The sequence below is a fragment of the Corvus hawaiiensis genome, chromosome 4 (genome assembly GCF_020740725.1).
Source record: "Corvus hawaiiensis isolate bCorHaw1 chromosome 4, bCorHaw1.pri.cur, whole genome shotgun sequence".
Classification (NCBI taxonomy): Eukaryota; Metazoa; Chordata; class Aves; order Passeriformes; family Corvidae; genus Corvus; species Corvus hawaiiensis.
In genome coordinates this window covers 36,127,008-36,147,787 of record NC_063216.1, presented here as the reverse complement: position 1 = coordinate 36,147,787, position 20,780 = coordinate 36,127,008, and the positions used below count along the sequence as shown (strand labels likewise).

Here is a 20,780-nt window from a genome sequence, read left to right as displayed (position 1 = left end):
GAATTATGAGAGCAAACTTTTGTCAGTTACTTGGGGTTTATCTCAACTTTCCTGAACACAGGGGTATTCACAATACTTTCTTTTAATAAAATGAAGAAAAAGTATGTGAGCAAGAGAACAAAATTCATGCTTGCTATGCATTAAGGAGCACAATATCATGGATTTTTGGAAAAAACCTTTAAGAACTAACCAAGCGCTGACAAGTCCACCACTGAAACCATGCCAGTAAGTGAATCTACACGTCTTTCAAATGCCTCCAGGAAGGTAACTCAAGAACTTCCCTGCAGTGATATTATCTGGCCATTCATCATGCTTCTATTTTCTTTTCAGATCACTTCCTCTTTGTGATCCTGTTTGTAGAAATTAACACCTTGGTTTTTGCTAGGCCTACAGATCGGTCAGGTGAGAACATTCCAGTGAAAAAAAGGGAAATACACATTTACCTTTGGGTAAGGAAATTGTACCAAATACCAAATCTGATTAGAGCTATTATGTCCAATAGTTAGTAAGATATGCAAAATGTTAGTGGGATGCAATATGTCTTCTTAACAATTCTTAATAAAGCCTGTAAATCTCTCTATATATTGAGAATCACAAATAAAGGTTATCTATAAAACTGGCATGTTTTTATTCAGGAAATTTATTTAAAATGCTTTAAATCTAATTTAAACTAATGGAAGACATGCAATGCCCAATTGAGACTGCCAGCCATTTTGTGCTATAATGGTCTGGCTGAATCCCTTTCTGAAGTGAAATGCCTTACTCAAACACTCATTCAAAAAAGCCAAGATAAAGTTAAAAAGCAGTATGATTGACAGACTTCTTCTACCAAGTATTTAGCTACATAAAAGAGAAATGAAAGAGGAGTCAGATTCAGGTTTAAAACATTGATTCAGCGATATAAATATTTAACTTTCATACCATTACTGCTGAACAGACTTTGCACTCGGCGATATGGAATTACCAGCTGAGGTTTGTAATGCAAAGCCTAGGTATGATTAATGTCTAAACAGGGAGACTCAAAGACCCAAAGAAAGGAACAGCTCAAGTGTGAGTAGACCAAAGACAGTGAGAAGGGAATTCTCTCTCCTTGACTTGGTTTGGATGCTCACTGTCTGCATGAGACACTCACATTCAATATATGCCCTATTTCTCACGTTCATGAAGGCACCACAAGGCTCTGACACCTGCACAGAAAAGTTTCAGACTACACTGTTGACGTCACACTCAGCACAAGAGAATTGACTGCTACTGAACTATTGACTAGCAGCCCGAACAAAAGCCAGGGTTCTTCAGGAAAAGAGATTTTAGAATTAAACCATTCAGAATTTTCCCTAGTCTAAGGAATGCTTAAGGGTTTCTACAAAAAGGAGCTGCAGCAAAAAAGAACTCCAATACCAAATAGGTTGTACTACACTGATCCTCCGTGCACTCATGACAGATGAGAGCATGAGATGAGTTTCCTTTAGGAAAGACCTAAGCAGTTGATAGGCAGATGAGTAAAGGAAAGGGAAAGATCTATTACATTTCTTTCTCTCTTTCTATAAAAAATGCTTTGGATATCTTGCTTTGTGTCTCCAGCTGTGAGTGGGGAATGCCACATGCATGAATGCTGTTGCAGAGGTGTGATATAAAGGCTGGCTTTCTCTGCACTGCCAAGGCTAAGGATGCCATTCCTACTGCTGTGGAGAGGTGCTGCCCTGGGAAAGGCTCCTGCCTCTGGGATGTAGCCCTCCTCGGGTCTGTGTACCTCATGAGGAGATGAATGCCTACGTCGCTTGGCACATGGTGCCTGGCATAAGGGGTGAATGGCTGTGGGTGAGGTTTATCTTTCTTTGAATCTGGTTTAAAGTATTTAATATTTAGTAGGAAGAAGCCAGTTTTAAGGATGTTCTTCAGCAAATCACCTATGCTTTTTCTCAAGACTGGGAGTGTGTTTTCTGTAACTCTGGTGACTGGTCCCACATTTAAGCATTTACTCTGTGGCAAGGAGGAAGTGTTTAAATGGATGCATGGTCACAGGGGTGTATTACATGTAATATCAATTTATTTTGGGACCAATAGATTGAAAAGAAGCATGATGCAGTTTCACAGTTTGTTCTTTATGATTCTTTGCTTTAAAATTATTAGGCAAAGAAGACCAGATGTCTTGGCTTCACCAAGGCAACAATTTTTTAAGACCCTATTTTAGTGATTCATCAATTTTTCTTGCAATACTAAAATGACTCTTTTGGGGTATTTTTTCTGCTATTAAGCGACTCACATCCTGAAGTACCATCTGCTGAGAAATGTTGAATGCCTTTCTTATTTCTCAATATTTAAATGTACTTATACAAAGGAAAAAAATCATGGTATGTATATGTCTGTGTGTGAGAAGGTATGTGGAAAACTGCACGAGAGAAAAGAATTATGCTGTGGTATGCCTATGGGATGTAATTAATGGTAAATACTCCATGACAAACTCTAGACTTGACTGAAGCAGTCTCCACAGTAAAATATATGAACACAGAATAACTTATTTGACATCTGATTGATTTTTATTTCTCTTGATAAATATCTTAGCTGTATGATCACTTTAAGAGACATTGGACTGCTTGGAAAGAGAGTAAAAATATTAGAAAGTACATTGTTGGTAAATGTTATTCATTCTGTCTACCAGTTTTATTTGTGAATGCATTTACTGGTACTAGTTAATGAATACATTCAATACATGACATTTCAAGATAGCAAGATGACTCTTTCTCAGCTAAGCCACAATTTCACATTTTGTTCTTTGAGAAATTTTTCTATGTTTCCTCACTTGTTCAAAACTCAAAAGTTCTTAAATTTGATTCTTTGCATTACTGCTTGACAAGATTTGTGATATCACAAATGTTCAAAACTTCAAAATATTTTTTCTAAATTTCAGCAATCACAAACAAGTAATAATAGCACATCTATCCATCTGGCCTAGTAAGGAATTTAAAATTGTACTGTATTGTGCAGAGATAAAATATGATCACTCATGGAGTCTGAGGATCTCTTCACACAAAGAAACAGTAAAGAGAGAACAAGATTACCCCTACTATCAATTTATTTCATGGCACCTGGCAAATCCTTTAGTTCAAAATTTTCAATTTTGATGATTAAACATGTAAATTAAGAGTGTTAAAAAAAAGGAAACATTGAGCACATTTAACATTTAACATTTGCTGAATTCACAGAAATTAATTTAATGTATAAAAAAATCAAAAAAGTCTTGTTCCATTCCTTTTACCACTGCTTTTTTATATAAGTGTATCTCTGCAGCAGCACACTGTATCTTTCTAATTTTAATGGATTTGGCTTTTAGGTACCAGTAAAAGTTAACAAAAATAAACATTTTTAAAATATAAATATACAAAAATATGTCTGTACCCATAATGTTCTTATAAATAATGATAAAATATCAGATAAAGTCTTGCTGAAGCTTTCCCACAGGAAAAAAATAATCAAAATACTAATTTTAGGAAACATCCATCAGTGTTAATGTACTTAGAGTCAAACTTGATACATGAGCCAGGAAAGGTTTCCACCATAGGTTAGCTGCAGGTTTTATGCAAGAACACAATAGACATCTGAAAATTTACTCAAAAAAGTGTCCTTACAATGATGAATATCAATTGAATTAGTATTAAAATATAAAATAAAGTGAGAATCTTTTCATATGAACTGGAAAGTTCATATTTCCTCTGTTTTCTTGTTGCATGATATTATTCCTGCTAATTTATTCCAGTTTATAACAGGGTTTTAACTAGTGGTTACAAAATGGCTTTAAAAGGATAAACACTATTGTTACAACTGCCAACTGAGCTGGTTTATCTTTTTTTCTTTTTTTCAATGTATTTGTGAAACACACAGAGGCAATTTCCTCATTCTCTGATAAGTGGGACTGCTGGGAAGCTGTGGATTTTGATTAAGTGCATGTGTAGGTTTGTATGTGTTACCATTTCAATCCTTTCTATACTAACCAGTGGAGTTAAAGTGTTCTATTACTAGAATGATTTGGAATGTCTTTGACAACATTTAGCATTTTTGAAAATTGCAGTTGAATTTACTGTCTCCATTAAGAAGGAAAAATTGTAACATTTTAATAATCGAGGCTTAAGTTCAAATTCTTTTTGTGTCATTTGCTCTCCAGTAATGCAGAGCTAAGATAGACTTTTAAATCCTGTTTGGATGCAGTTAATCCCCAGTTATATTACTTGGGAAGTGTCAGGCACTGCTTTGCTCTAGGATTGTGCCAGCCACAGGCAGGTGGACATCTGGGAAAGAATGCAGTTACCAATGTCTCAATCAGACTGTTAGGTAAAAAGAGATGCTGTGGAGAGAAGAGAAGGGGACAGCAGAAGCCACAGAGACACATTTCACTCCGCAGCACATCCAGGTCGACTGCCTTCCTGTCTCCTGCAGTCTCCTCTAAAGGACTGCTATACTCAAAACCAATACACAGTGGTTCCCCCATCACTCCTCCCACTACTCAACCAAACCTGAAACCAAACACAAGCTGAGTCAAACTGCGTTTAGCTATTACTGAACAATGTATTTATTTAGCAGCTGCTCAGCCTGAGAATGGTGAAGGTCAAAGAGTGGTACATCACTTTCTGTAGGACAGTTTCTCTATCTTTTGTCCTTAGAAGTTCTCAGCAACACTTTTTGTTTTCAGTGAGTGTCTGTGCATTTCAGTAGGTAAATACAGAAAAGTTCATTCTGCAAAACAGAGTCCTTAATATCCTGCATGGGTATCAGTATATATTGAAATGCATGAATGTAATCTGTATAATGTTTATTTTAACCTGTCTCACTAATAAATTTTTTTCTCTTTTGAAAGAATCGAGAGGGTCTGAGGTCTTCTCTTTTTTTGTTGGTTTTGTGTTTCTGGGACTGAGCTGGTTCATTATCCCTAATTATATGATGAGCTACTTAGAAAATAAAATTGAAAAATAGCTCTAAAAGAACAAAAATAGCTCTACAGTTAATTATGATAAAAATACCAAACACTTGTCAGCATTCCATTAACATCTTAATGAGGGGGAAATAACCCTCATCTGTCCCAAAAAAAAAAAAAAGTTGCTTTAAAAAAACAATTCCCAACCTAGCTGGTAAGTTTTGCACCCTGAAAGACACGGATAATTTCTCCTCATTAAAATCCTACTAACTGGGTACCTAAGAGTTACCAAGTGTGAAGAGAACAGCGAGGCTTCTACTCTGGTTGTTATTCAGCTCACGTCCCGGAGGAAGAGTAATTAGACCGCAAGACCTTGTATTAATAGGACTCATTAGAGCAATAGATCTGTAAGGGAAGGGAATGGAGGCTGGACAGCTATGATTTGTGGAGTGATTTCTCCCACATGGCATAGAAATTTCTCTCAGCCTGCATTCATTTTCTCAGTTGAGTTTCTTCTTCTTTCTGTGATGAGGTTATGTCCTGGGCCAGGCAGGTAAGAAGGATGAACCCCAGACCAGATCCCTCTTTTGATTGTGGAGGGCTGGTAAGCCATGGTCTTGGCAACAGTGATAAGAAAATGGTTCTCCTGGGCTCTTGCAGGGGATGACAGCACAATGAGGAAAGCAGTATAGCTGAGCTGGTCTAGCAAACGGCAATACCTGCACTAAGGGTGTAGCAAGATTATAAGCTATTTTTATTCAGATATCACAGTGCTGACATGTTAGTCTTTTACTTCATGGTCCTTCAAAAGGTTAACATCTCTCCTATTTCTTGAAATAGTACTAAAAAACTACAGCTATTTTACTATACTGTCAACGGTATTTAGCTAAGAAAAAGATGGTGGAAGTTCAGATGGGAAAAAGTAGAAAAAACTCCATTTTGAAAAATGTATGATTTACACCAGGTCCCTACACACAAAAATAAATTTTGTATGCAAAAAATAACTTCCATGTGTATATATGTGTGTGTGTGTGTACTGACAGTAGCTAATTAATAGCTCTAAATATACTTATATCTCAAAAAGAAAAGTTACAAGAGTTACTTCTTTCTTCCACCAATATAATCTGTAATTATCTGTCAGAAGAACAGATTTGCCTTTTTTAAGCTGTCCTTCCCCTACTTTGGAGAAAAAATAAAATAAATCTTACTTCCAGAGCATGTTGATTTATGAACACCGAAGAGCAAAAAACCAAATACAAAAACAAGGAAAAAACCCAACCTGTGATCTGTACTCCTTTAGGTAGTTAAATGAGCTCTTGGCAGTCTAAGCATGTCACTGAGCAGCACTGTTAGAGGGACAGTGCACTTCACCATGGACATTTACTATGCTTTCACATACCAGTAGATTTTCTCAGGGATTTAATGCTGCAACTTCAACAATTCATCTAAATACCCCTTCCTCAACACCTCTCTGTTTCACTTCTTGAAAATTATGCCATCCTGCTGCAAATATAGGACCTGTCAGGTCGTATTTGACTGAAGTATTACAAGCTCAACATCATAGCAGCTGCTCTGCTAGGTGCTGATGGGTGAAGCACAGAGGTATGCTCTACCATCTAGTTGCCATGACTGTTGATTACCAAATGAAAAGAGATTTATTTCAGACCTATTTGTAGAAGGTCTCTGCAGCCCAGAACATCTGCTGATGATCCATATTTTTATCATGCTTTGAACACCTGTTGGGGTCCCTTCCCCCTTGCCATGGAGCCCTGGGAGATGGGCCCTGGTGGGGCGCACGGGGTTTCCCTGCCCCTGGTCAGCCTCATTCCCCATTGGTTGTTCTGTGTTTTCCTGCGCGGGCAAGGACCCTTGGTCCGGTGACTGTAACAGCTCCTTGGCAGAGCCCCGGCCATGCGGCTGGAGAAATAAACATCTCTCTGAAACAGCTAGCAAGAATCTGTCTGTCCGTATATATTTCCTTTCCACGGGACTCCTGGTTTGATATATGCGTGTTACAGTATCCCCACTGTAACAAATGGTAGAGAATTGTGAGCAGAACGATCCCCGATCCCTAAGCAACTGATTTGTGTGAGTAAACCCTAGAAACTTTGGATTCCTCTTCTTGTTTTTGCTTTGCTATTCCATATCTAAACTATGGAGGAACCGTGGGAAGACTCTTGGCTCTCAGAGCCACTTATGGACATTTATCTTAAACTTGAAAAGATTCTTGAACAACGATTTGTAAATTTTAGCTTGATTCAAGCTCAAAAAGAACTGAAACACTTCCTGGCATGGTTGTTTAAGAACTTTTTCTATGTTTCTTGGGATTTAATTCTTACCAAGGAGTTTTGGAAGGCCGTTTGGACACAGTTAATATTTGAGTCAAAATACATGCTGATGGAAGAATATTTTCGTGAATATTATTTAGTTACCAAGACGGTTGAGCAATGTCAGCTGTGTCTTGGCGAAGGGAAGCCTGGCGCAGGGACCGTGCGGCCCAGGCCACGTGCGCCGAGCGCTCTGCGAGCAGCAGCGAGGCAGTTCCCGCGCGCGGGCGGAGCCACGCGAGCCGCAGTGTCGGTGGCGGAGCGGGGAGCGGCGGGACCCGGCGGTGCCCGCCTGGTCCCGCGCAGCGCGTGGTGGAGCGAGCCCCGTGAACGCCCAGCCGAGAGGGGCGGCACGCGGGCGGCGGCTGGCGGCGGTGGAACAGAGCCGCGCCCAGCCGAAACGCGCGCTGGAGCAGGGCGCGGGGGGGTCATCGCTCGGGGGCCCGGCCGAGACGTGGGTACAGCGCCCGGCAGCGGCAGCGAAGCTGCGACCAGAGGAGGCGACGCACAGAGAACTGAGCAGCGCGGCCCGACCCGGCCCGCGCAGCCCCGAACGCGACCCCGGGAAGAGCGCGCAGGCACCAGCAGCCCCGACAATTCCAACACGGGAGCGACCGAAAGAGAGAGCAAAGACGCAGCGAGACAGAAAACAGCAGCCACTCGGAAAAAGGAAAAGATCATAGTAACTAAGACCTTAGGGATAGTAAAATGGTATAATGTTAAGCAAAATTATGGTTTTATAACAAGATGTGACAACCAGCAAGACATATTCGTGCATAGAACTGCTATTAAAAAGAATAACCCTGAAAAATGCATCCCAAGCTTGGGAGATGGAGAGGTGGTGGAATTCAAAATTACACAAGGTAGAAAAGGGTTACAAGCATCGCAGGTCACCGGGCCTGATGGTGTTCCTGTAAAAGGCAGTATATATGCAAAAAATCGTAGTCATGTTAGACAATATCTCCCTTGTAAACCCCCCTCTACAGTCTCCCTTTCCTAATCCCACCTTTCCCTTTTACTCTGTGTCCTATTACCCCCAGTGTATTCCCAATCCGTTTTTTCATCCATGGTTTCCCCCACAAAACCATACCTTTGCCAATTGTTTCCCCAAAAATCCCTTTCCAATGCCGAGGGGGGGATGAAAAGGGGAAGGGAAGAAATTAAACCCTCTCCTGCCTCAGTTTCCCCACAAAGCATGCTCAGAGAGTTCTGTCTCCCTTCTGTCAGCCCTAAGATGTTCCAGAGAATCTGTTTGGACATTTAAAGACTCAGGAGGGTGGCTTGTTTTGTTTTGAAACTGTTCTTGTTATGTTTATCCAGTTGTTTTCATTCTCCTTTTATTAAAATAAAACGGGTGAGATGTTGGGGTCCCTCCCCTGCCATGTAGCCCTGGGAGATGGGCCCTGGGGGGGAGGCACGGAGTTTCCCTGCCCCTGCTCAGCCTCGTTCCCCACTGGTTGTTTTGTGATTCCCTGCGCGGGCAAAGGACCCATGGTCCGGTGACTGGAACAGTTCCTTGGCAGAGCCCCGACCATGTGGCTGGAGAAATAAACATCTCTGAAACATCTATCAAGAATCTGTCCATATATATTTCTTTTCCACGGGAGTCCTGGTTTGATATATGCGTGTTACAGTATCCCCACTGTAACAAACACCAAAACAGCCAGCGACATTTTTGAAAGATTTGGGGGTTGTGATATACTAAGTCTATACCCTGTAGGACTGCCTTCCTCAGAGACATTTCTGAGGCTCACATTCAAAACAGTGCATCTTACAGATGATGGAGATGGCAGTGACTCCCTACACTACAGCCACTAAAACTCAGCAGTTAATGTACTACTGTGTGCAAGATGCTACAATTTCTCTCTAGACTACATAATTAAAAATGACATCTAGCTTTTCACTTTTGACCATTGTAGCCATAAGAAGACCATTCTTTTAATAAAAAAACAGTCTAAAAAACAGTCTAAAAGTACATTATGAATAATCCTCATCCATTAGAAACCAATAATTAACAATTTCCTCTGTCTGCATGTCTTTACAAGGACATTTTTGTCCCTCCAGCTTTTGTAGCACCCTACTGAGACAATCATAGCTAGCATTTAGATGAGGAAGAAAACAGGGCTTTATTACTCTACTTTTCCAAACAGATTACATGATGGTAAATTGCAGCACACGGAAATACATGTTGAAAGATACAAAGAGAGGCAGACTATATATTTTGATGAAACGAACTACTTAGATTTCCAAATGAAAGGCTTGTTTCATGCTGCAGCCTATTGCTTTTTTCACTGTTTATATGTTTCCAGCATTTGAAATGATAGAGTATATAGCTACAGCCAAACCATAAGATGCACAAATTGAACTAGTAAATATCATGCTGAATTCAGAATGATAGTCACAGACATTTATAATCTCCAGCAGCAAGTTTCTCAGGCTGCCACATGCTTATACTTTAAAATGAATGTCAAGGATTTATCTATATTTGTTCTCGAATGCACTGCAGGAGTGCAATGCATTCTTTATTTGCAAATTGTAGGAAATTTTTCTGAGTAAATACATAAATTGGCACACTCTATCTTAATGGAAAACCTATTATTTTAATTACTAGGGGGTGGTGTACCCTTTTGCTTTGGATTTTTTAAATTAGTAATTAATTATTTCATCACAAATAAATCCCCATTTATTTCTTTCATTTCAGGGAATTAAAATGAAGATAACTCATTTTGGAGAATGTTCAATATTACCCCAGGGTTATCAGAAGGACAAACAATACCATATGGGAGTGAGGGGGCAGGACGCAGGTTTAGGAACAACCGAAGACAGAGAAAATTTAAATGTTAAATAATATACACAAACATTTCTGGTTATTGGTATTAGTGAAAGTTTATCTTGCAAACTTTGTTGCCAAGAAGCAGAGGTCATCTTCACCAATATACTAGATGTAAAACTTGATCACTGGAGAAAAAAAAGGAAAATCTCCCACAGCACAGAGTATAAGAAACCGGATTAGGAGACGTGTCAAGCCCTGGGTATTGTCATAAAATAATTGTCCAGTTTTTCTTTACAGATACCAAAACTCCTTCAGCCGGCTTAGTTTTAGAGCCCTTCCTTTACCATTACATGCCCCTACTTCAAGTAACATCAGAGCATACTCCAACAGGAAATCTTTTCCCTTTATTTGATGTTGATGTAACTGGTTTTTGGACTCAAATCACCACAGGTCTTTGGATTCAAAATTATTTTAAGTAGCTGGCACTTATTTGGATTTGCTTATTTTAGAGAGATGGAAAAGACGATTGCAGTTTATTAAATCCACTGTATACACATTAAATATTACCCAAGCTTTAAATGTAAACAGAAAGTTTCATCAAGCAAACAGATACATTCTAGCTTATAAACTGGAAAGCACATATTTGAAAGAGCAGCATTTAAGTAAAAGAGAAAGTAAAAGAAAAAAAAAAGAACAGAAAGAAAAAAATCTCAAAATCTACTCTAAATCATTCCATTACTCCAGCTGCTGCTCAAGGTCTTGATGAGGTTTTTCTCAAAAAAACCTTAAGTACTTAAGGAAACAATTCAAAAATATCCTGCCTTTGCAGTAGTTGGTGTTAAGATTTTATGATGCATGGACCACCATGAATTTTTCAGCAGATAAGCAGCTTTTTTAAAGCAAATTGAAAAGGGCTATGTTTTTAGTTACTTTTATAGTCCCGTTAGGAATAGTTCATGCAAATTATTCACTAAAGTGTTGTTTTTTATAGTGGACTCCTGCCTTGGGTTTTCAGTTCCTTATTTCAGCCTGAGGGTTTGCTTGTAACTACTAAAGTGGAGTAATTTCTTAGTGTTTTAAAACTTTCCTGTTGTGGGTGAATTTAGGTTATCTCTTTTATTTTGTTTTGTACTTTTCTACACACACACACTCATATATAGTTACAATACCATCTTGTGCTTTGCTGCTGCTTTGTTTGGGTATTATATTTTCAATAATAACATGAGCATCTTTGAAGTAATGACCTTTTTGCATGTTTTAACCTTTTTCATCTTCAAAAGTCAGTCGAGTTTCAGCTCTTTATTTAACGATAGGGGTTTTTTTTTGAACCACTCTCTTTTATTTCTTTTAAGTGAAAATTGGGGGGATTTTTTTTCATTTTTTGTCCTTTTTCTAGCATTCTCTTTCAGAAGATTATACAGAACCTATTCCTATATGCTGCTGGTTTTAGGAGGTTCCAAGTGACATTACAATAAGTGTAATGGCTGTGTAAAGAAAGGTTTTATTCTTATCCCTTGTAGTGAAGGTGGCAATTTTCCACCAGCAGAATGCAATGCTAGACATCCATTTTAGGCATTTTCCCCTTTTCTTGATTTGTACAATTATTTGAAACTTTGTTCTGTTACTTCTCCAACAGTGATGTTGAAACATAAGCCCAAACCACAGCTTGTAGTTGCATGGTTGCTTTTTTAATCTCTAAGATGATAGAGAGTACTACATATGTTGAACTCTTTCAGTTCAAAGAGGTGTAACACCCTGATATTTTAAGCAGAAATCACCATGTATAAAGATGTGCCTGAAAGTAGGAATAGAATTTAGAAAATTAGACAAACATTTCTGCAGAGAGAACATAAGAAAGGACTTCTTTCTGCTCCTGAGAGCCTAGTTTTCAAGTTAGTATAGTACAAGCTATGACTATATTTAGGTATCTTGTCTTGTCTGTGTCCTTAATTTGTCATGATTCCAGCACTAAATTATGGAAGAGGAGTATCTTCAGTAAAGGCAAGAAATGTATACAGGGTATGGAAAAGGAAGGATTTAACAAATGGCTGTGGTAGAGTAACAAGTCATTGAGCTCACTTATTACTGTTCTAAACAGAAAACAAGAATTTGTGCTACCGTAACTAGGTATGAGCGCAGTATGTGGATCTTATTTTATAAGACTGTCTGTGGAATATTTTACTTTCACTGCTGATATGTCTCAGGTACAGTGTCCAAACAAGTGCTTTTATGCGACATGGATCCCAACATCTGAGCTTTATGATTCTGAGCTCTGAGTTTTGTGGCAAAATTATGCTTCAGTAAAATAACCTGTTAGGCCAGTTAGGCTACAAAGGCTGTCCTCACACTCTGCTTTGGTACTGCAATAATTTTTGCCTGGTTCAGAGACAGATTTTTCTCTAATGGATTTTTGGAAAATGTGTCCTACACATTGCATCAATTCACATCTCCCTTTCAATGATGCATTAATTCCCAAAAATTATTTGTAAGAACAGACAGCATTGAATGTACTGGTGGTTCATCCTCTGTGAATTTTTTTTGCCTGGCCTCCAAATTCAGATGCTTCAAATTTCCAGACAGTTAATCTGCGTGGACAGCCTGGCTTGAGTCATCAAGGAGCATGGGGTGAAGCAAACTAAAATTCTGAGTACATCAGTAATATGATACACCCTACCAGCCATATTTGCATTAATTTTGAAGAAAAAAATCATTAGATCAACTGGAATATCCTCTAATTATTGATAGTGCAAGTTTGATGAGGATCTGCTGTGATTTAAACACACATGCCTGCTGGTTAGGAAATATGATAATTTTTTATTTTTACAGGAAACATTCCTGATACTATACTTCTGTGATTTTTTAAAAAATATTTTACAAAGAAGATACAAGAAAAAATATATTAGGGTTACACAACAATTAAGTTATATATTTTACATGGTTGAAAATATCTAGCTAAGGAAAAAGTGTGTGAATTTTTTCCATGTGCATATTCATGGGATTTTTTAGTTGAGTACCTTCTTAATCAAAGACAAATTAGACCCTGTATGATCCTAATTAGAGGGCTACTACAGCTACCAGAGTGTCTAAATTCAAACATCTTGAATTAATCAATCTTTATGCACTGCATATTTGAACAGATTTCGTTAACATGACTGTATTTTTTAAAAAAATGAATCAGCTGTTGCAAGGCACTGCTCAGGTTCAGTCTAGAGAACAAAAGGGTAGAATGACACCTCCCAGACACTGAGTCATGCTAGTTCTTGAGTGGTTTGCTATGTAGTGTTTCTAAATGAATCCTGAGAACATTATGACTACCCCCAAGTACTCCTGTGTGTGAATTGAAAAAGGCACCTGAATTTCATACAATTACAAGCATATTCAGCAAGGCAGCTCCTGGCCTCAGGGTACAAGAGCAGCTTGCAACCCATCACATTAGGTGCAGCTGCTTTTTCTAATGTCCTCATGGACTGTTTTGCATTTAGGAACCAAGAAGGAAGACCAGGTATGACTTTTTTTTCTTTTTTTTCCCCCCAAAATACAAGAGAATTTAGATCTTTTTCCTGCAAAAAGGACACTTAGAAATTAATCTACATCCAGAACCTTTCTTCCAAGTAAATGAAAAACTGAGTTAAGACAATGAAAAGTACATCAATTAATATCAAATGGAGATGAAACCTTTTCAGTAATGAGAAGTGTCATCAAATATGCACTGCTGTACCTCCAACTGATAACAACACACCTATTCTAAACTATGCTCTCCTAGTAGAAGTGCCTTGAATAGTTATGTATTATACATATAGTATTTGTGATGGAAACAAAGATGTATTTCTGTGTATCTGAAATTGAAATATGTGTCTATACAGCACGATTTTGTCAATTAAATCTAAACAGGGAGGCAAATTTTCAGGGCTCTTTAGTTTATAGACCTTAAAATTGCAAAAATAATGGACCTGTTCCCACCCAGTAACTCAAGGACAGTGATGTCACATCTCTACGGTGAAGTGGGAGGGATGTCAGGGGCTCATGCCTTCCATGAGGACTGTCCACACTGCAAATGCCTGCCCAGACTCAGGATGCTGTTGAGGTCTGTGGGCTGCACTGGAGCATTGGCTTCTGCTTGTGTCTGCACCATTGTGTCTGTGCAGTCTCTGGCTCCTGGGGCACCACAAATAACACTTTTTGTAAGAGATTACTTAGGAAAAAGTAAGCAGCATCTACTCACAACACTCCTGCAGTGTAAAGAAATAGTACAATCATACTTCTTTTTCCTCTTGCAAGTCTAATGCAGTAATTCAAAGGAGATATCATTTGGTTATTATCAGTTGTGACTACTGGACTGAGATATGGGAAAGATCAGAAGTCTTTCTGTCTGTCCATTTAAGCCTATTAAAATATTACAGTTGTCTCAAATGGAAAGAAGGTTTCTCCTGCTTCATCCCATTCACATGGTGAGGAAAACCCAGATCATTGCTAGTATTCCAGTTTTATAACTCTTCTAATTTATTACAAATTAATATCTTCATGTAGATAACTAAGCTACAAGGATCCTTTAGAAAGGAATTAATTTTCATTTTTTTGTCTTGCATAAAAGCATGTTTTTCAACCTCTGTTTCTCAAATACTGTACATCTGATCCTGGAATGGAAGCTGTCAGCCCCTTCCATGCATGTGGATGGGTTTGGGGATATCACATATTGATTCTGCAAAGGACATTAATACAAGAAAGAAAAAACCTGCTGTTTCTCTTTTTGCTCTTCATTCTTCACTTTGCTGAGAGGAGATGCACACAAGCTCTGCTTCTATCTGTTTTTAGTTGCAAACCCAGTAGCAGAAATGTGGGTTGATGACAGTTAACTGGGCTGTTGGATCACTGATGTAGATTGAAAGGTGTTATTTTCTCAAGTTTAAATACTTTGTGGCAATCACACCTGCTTTTCTCAGGTAACCCATTGCTTCTTCATTTTTGGGAGCAAAATCAACAGTGCCAGGAGACTGTTTAGAGGAGATGAAGCTGGGCTGATGAGCAAAATCAGACAGTCAAGATGTGGACTGAAAAATCTGCCTAACAGCTTAGCCTGAGTGCTCCTATGAATTCATTACCTGACAGATACATTTATTTTTCGTTTTGAAGGAATTTTTTAGAACATTTCTTAATGCTGCAGAGTACCTTCAGTCTAGTACATTAACAGGACTGAAAGACCAACAATGAACAATTTATTTTTATTCTTTTTCCATGGTGGAAAAGATCAGTCACACTCCCTTAAACAACGATTTGAGAAGCTGGGTTAAATATGGGATCTGACATTATTCACAAAATCACTGTGGTGATAAGAGACAGCCTGATCAAAGGAGTAAGGAGAATGATATCAGGTAATGAAAAACCCATTGTAAAGGATCAACTGAAAAGGTTTGTTACTATGAAGAAATTCTGTTTGTTTTCTTCTAATTCTGCTTATTCAGAACTTGCACTTGTTGATAATTCAGACTCCTTTTGTATTGCATTTCTTTGGAGCTTTAAAAGGTACAAAAGACCACAGAATTCTCTAGGTTGCTTTCCTAAGCCTCAACTAATCCTCTTGCAATTTCTTGAGTATACAACAAGGAAAAATATCTGTGTATATCTGGTTTCTGTTCTGACAGAATAACAAATGACATCACTGATGATCATCGATGTCATTTGGCAGTTCTGATCCACTAGCCACCAAATTCTTAGCTAGCTAGTAACCCTTGAGATATGTGTGTCAATAAAGCCTTATATCACAGTTTATAGAATAAAAATGTCACAGAAGACAATCCCAGGCTATTTAAGAACAGATATTTCACAGTAAGATTTATATTAGTGACTGTTTTCCTGTGCAAATTACCAGGAGAAGCTGAGAGAAAGCACTCCATGCCAGTAAAAAGGTGCTGGGGGGAAAAGCAGGGAATTTGAAGGGATGCACAGTGCAGACACAGGTGACAGGCAAGGCAGTGCCCTGGCATAGCTGCTGATGGCCCAGGTACATCAATGCTTACGAGCTCAGGAAAATACCTTAGCCCTGATTGACGAAATGTATCAAAACTGAAGTCAGCATCAACTGTTTTTGTGTAGATGAAGAGTAGACAGTAGAACATGCTACTCCAGAGGTTCTAATTTGCATTTAATTACAAGTCTGAGAGATAGCAGACCAACTAAAAGGCAGGCAAAGTGCAAGAAGACTGGCATAAACAGCTTTAAATTACACTTCTCCACTGCATGAGTAGTGACTCACGTACTTTGTACAAAGTCCACAGTACTTTGCTGTGTGAGCTGCTTTCAGCCCAAAGCCATGTTTAACCCCTACCAGAGCACCACTGGAAGTCTGCTGAAAAGAATAGTGAGAAGAAGCTGGTGGAGGGTCTACAGAACAAGTCGTATGAGGAGTGGCTGAGGGAGCTGGGGTTATTTAACCTGGAGAAAAGAAGACTCAGGGAAGGCCTTATCACCCTCTACAACTGACTGAAATGAAGTTGTAGCCAGGTGGGGATTGGTCTCTTCTCCCAGGTAGCAAGTGGTAGGATGAAGAGAAACAACCTCAAAAGGCTCCAGGGGAGGTTTTGATACATATATTAAGAAAAATTCTTCACCAAATGGGTTGTCAAGCACTGGAACAGGATGCCCAGGGAAGTGGTGGAGTTGCCACTCCTGGAGGTATTTAGAAGAAATGTAGATTTGACACTTAGGAACATGGTTTAGTGGTGGACTTGGCAGTACTTGGTTAATGGCTGAACTCCATAACCTTAAGGGTCTTTCTCAACGTAAACACTTCTAAGAGACTTTGAATATGTGCTTCCCCCCTCTGCTTTTGCTCCTGTAGCTTTCGAAGGCTTAGGTTTTTTTCCAGAGTTTTCACTGGTCACCAGGGTGTGCAGCTGTCTGCACAGGCAGGTTTAGGCTGCTCTGTGCAGCTGCAAGTGCTTTTCCCTGGTAGACCATCAGTGGCCAGGGACTCTGGCCACACTGTGCAAGCATTACAACTGGATCAATCCTTTCTTGCTAGTGTAGGGGTGTAAACTGCAACGTAAAAATTGGTGAACGTACCTGTACTTTGCTCTAGAAAAATGAGGACGTTAAAGACAGCACATAACCCTGAGTGGCAGACCTTGGTATGTGCAGCTGAAGTTGAATTGCTTATGACAAGTGAATTTTTAAAGGACCTGACTGTGTGTGACAACGGCAAGGGGAAGGACAAACAAGTTTGCTCATCTGTGTCCAAATTCATGGCAAGGCATATATGGGCTGCTGAAAACTCAGCTAGTTGAGACTGTCAAAAGAGCATATCAGTGTTATTTCTGGTGATCTCAGATCAGAAGCTGATGCAAACTGACAAGCACTGTGTTTGCCTGTAAGGGTTCACATCTCCAGTGATTTTAGTCAGCTTAAGTGAGCTCTTCTTCCTATATTTGCATCACTGTCTTCTGTTTTATTTGGAGAGCATTGGGACACAAATTAAAGAGGTGGGTTTATTAGCGATACTTACCTCTAATGCTTCTGTAGGAAACTTACACTAGCAGAATGTGAAAAGTGAAAAGTTGCCCTCAGAATATCAGATGAAGCAGCCATTAATTGGCCTCTTGATGAACGCAACTAATGTGTTTCTAATTATGGGAACCAGAATAGGTGCCTCTGGCAGTAACACTGCAGTGTAGGTGTGCTGTACTGTGGTCCACACAGCCCTGAGCTGGCACACACTCCACCTGACACCGTGAAGATAAAATCAGAGTGTGTACTATCCACTGGCACTGACTGTTTTCCTCTGAATAAAAGAGGCAGAAGGTGGAGGAAAGAAAGCAGTAGTGCTATCTGAACTGAAGAGACATCTGGACCATGGGGAAAAAGCAAAGCACACCTATCCCAACTTGGAGCCAGAGCTGGAGGTTACCCGTCCATAAGTTGTGATGCACATCTCAGTCACTTCAGCAGAAAAATAGGGAAGGCAGTAAGTTGCAGTGACTTACAGTCAGCAGTAAGAAAAAGGAACTAAGGAGATGCTGAGAAACATCATTCATCAATCAATAGAGGTGATGAAGAAAAAGGTAAATGAATATATTCATTTTTCTGGGAACAGCTTCTTCTTCCACTGTAGTATATATATATATAGTGTGTATACTTTATATCAGTGACCAGGAACTCTAAATAACAAATCTTAACCAAGTAAAACACTTTTAAGAAGTCATTCACTGTTCTGTGGGTCTGGACATCACCACATCATTTGATAAAAAAAGATAGGGAGTGCATATATGGTGAATTTAGAGCAGATGAAAAGAGGATCAGATGCAGATTGCTGTCAGAGGAAGACTTACAGGGCTGGCCTGCTACCACAAAACTGTTTCTAAAGAGGGCTTTAGTGTAGTACAATGTCCTGTCTATGGTCCACATTTGCATGTTGTTTCTTCATGGTTCACAGAGAAGGACACACTATTTCAAAGTTATCATACTCAATTCAGTCAGTGCTGCTTCTAGGGAAGACATTTTTGTGACTGAAACAGGCTGCTCAGAGCCTGTAGATCAGGTGGCTCAAAAAGGAATCAAGAATAACTCATTAAAATGCAAGACTGAAATCTGCATTTATCTCAGAAAAGATGAGAAGAGAGCTGCCCAAAACTCCTGTACAGAACTTGGCAGAATAAAAACTGTTGAGCTGTCAAATAGATAGAAAATTCAACTTCATGAGTTTGGGGGAAAATTTTCATTTGTCTTCCTTTCTCTTTACTTTTATAGCAAATTATATGTAAAGAAAGTGTGAATTCAGCTCCTTACCTAGCAAGATAATGTATTTTGAACAGTGATACCCTAAAAGGTAATAAGCATAGATGAGAAAACAGAGTTCAAAGACATCTCTCAGCCTCATGACAATATGTTTAAGATTCCTTGACCATGATCAAATGCAGCATTTTTTATTATCACAGATTTTATTGACTGGCTGAATTTCACAGAACTTAACATTGGAAATTCTTATGTGGAAAAGCAGACATCTTAAACAGACAGGTGAAGATGCAATTACATCCTTGCACATGCTTATCTGGGGTTTGGCATGTACAAACAAATGCACTCACAGATTTCACAGTACAGTGGACAGAAGAGCCTTCTCAAACTGCTGTCCTACTTTTGGTTGTTGTGGAAATTAGAGAAAGCTACAGCACAGACACCCTAAAGTGGGAGGGGAAAATTTAAATGTTTGCTTAGCCACTAAGTGACCAATCTTTTACTTGTTCAACCCTAATAAAGGCAATGAGGCTGCAGTAGTCTAATTCATCAGACTAATGAAAGTGGCCACAACGCAAATGAACAGTAAAACTCCAGTTCATCTCCCACCCTTTGAGGAGCAAAGTGGCTCCAGTCACTCAGCAAAGTGTTCATGGATTGCTTTGACTGCCATTTTGTCTCTAACTGCTGGACATTTCTAATGTCATTACCTGACACCAAACAGTTCTGAAGATTCAGCTCCAGATCCTGTCCTGGCCGACTTCAGGTAGAATTGTCCCAGACTTCAGTTTATCTGGAATTTAAATGAAATGTTTTATTATTCATTTCCCAAATTGAAATAGTTTTTATACATATTGTCTTTTGTGATTGGCTTGTCACTTGAAATTCTTGCTATTTGAAATTAAATGGTTATTTATCCTCTTCATTCCTGTGTAGTTCAATGTTTGTGTTGAGACTTCATCTAAAGATGTTAGTCCAACAACATTTTGATGATCATGACATTTAAACTTTGCTTTTTTCTTGTCATATAGCAGAAGTCTTTAGGTCACACACAGAAATGTAGGCATATATTTCATGTTAGAATAAAAAAATCCTTTTTATTTAATGTGCATTGCTGTTGAAATAAGTTAGTCACATATGGGATAAAATTATGTATGTAAATAACAATACAAAACCTTGTCAGAAAAGCTGACTTATTCATTAAAAATCAGAAAAAAATTAACACAATCGTTTTTTTTCCCTTATTACAGAAACATGTGTAGTTCACCACAGGAATGAAATAAGATGTCCTTTCTTGGGGATTTCACACTAATTTCCAGGGACATGATCAATTGAAACAAGATATTTTGCAGTTGCTTAAATAAGTTCAGGTTTTTATAAGTCCTTCTAACAATACTATCTAAAAGCAAAACAAAATATTAAGACTATTAATGTGTGCATTCTTTTTTTATCTACTGCAAACAAGGGAAATAATATTTTTAACTGGAAAGGGGAAAATAGTCAAATTAATAATGCATAATATGTCAAACAAACCAAATATTACAGGAACTACTCTTTTAGTAAACTTGAATTCCAGTACTTGTAGGTATTACTGGTATTAGTAATTACTTTTTTAACGTGGATGTAAGAGCTGGCAATATTATTTCAAGCACTCCTTAAAATTGCTTCCTTATTCCACTTTATTTTTAGTGTAGGCAGATAAACAACATTAGGAGACAATAATCTACTAGCAGCTCCTGCAGCCACAGGGTATCATGGGCTTCTTCAAGTCACCCAAGATCTCCTGCACCACTTCTGACTGCTTTTGACTCTCCACATGTCTGGAATGGTTATCACATCTCGGGTGTGACGCCTCTCTGTCTCTGGGGAATCCTTTACTGAATTCTCTTAAAATCCTATCCTTTAAGTCTGCAGTGTTACTCTGCCCACTCTGTTGTCCTTTTTCATATGACCTGTTTTTCCTGATTCTTGTACTTCCTTATGTTTACCTTATTTACCATCTGTTTTCTTTTTCACATTCAGGATAAACTGAAAGTTCTGCAGTGCTGCT

The 20,780-nt window shown here is 38.7% G+C and overlaps 1 long non-coding RNA gene across 1 annotated transcript in view; it reads right to left on the bottom strand.

The window, feature by feature from the left end:
* LOC125324318 overlaps positions 1-19,519 on the bottom strand; it is a 73,146-nt gene extending 53,627 nt beyond the window's left edge. Inside the window, exon 1 of the long non-coding RNA XR_007202926.1 lies at positions 19,441-19,519. This is a non-coding gene — a long non-coding RNA (uncharacterized LOC125324318). The remainder of the gene's footprint in view (positions 1-19,440) is intronic.
* Positions 19,520-20,780: the final 1,261 nt, after the last annotated feature.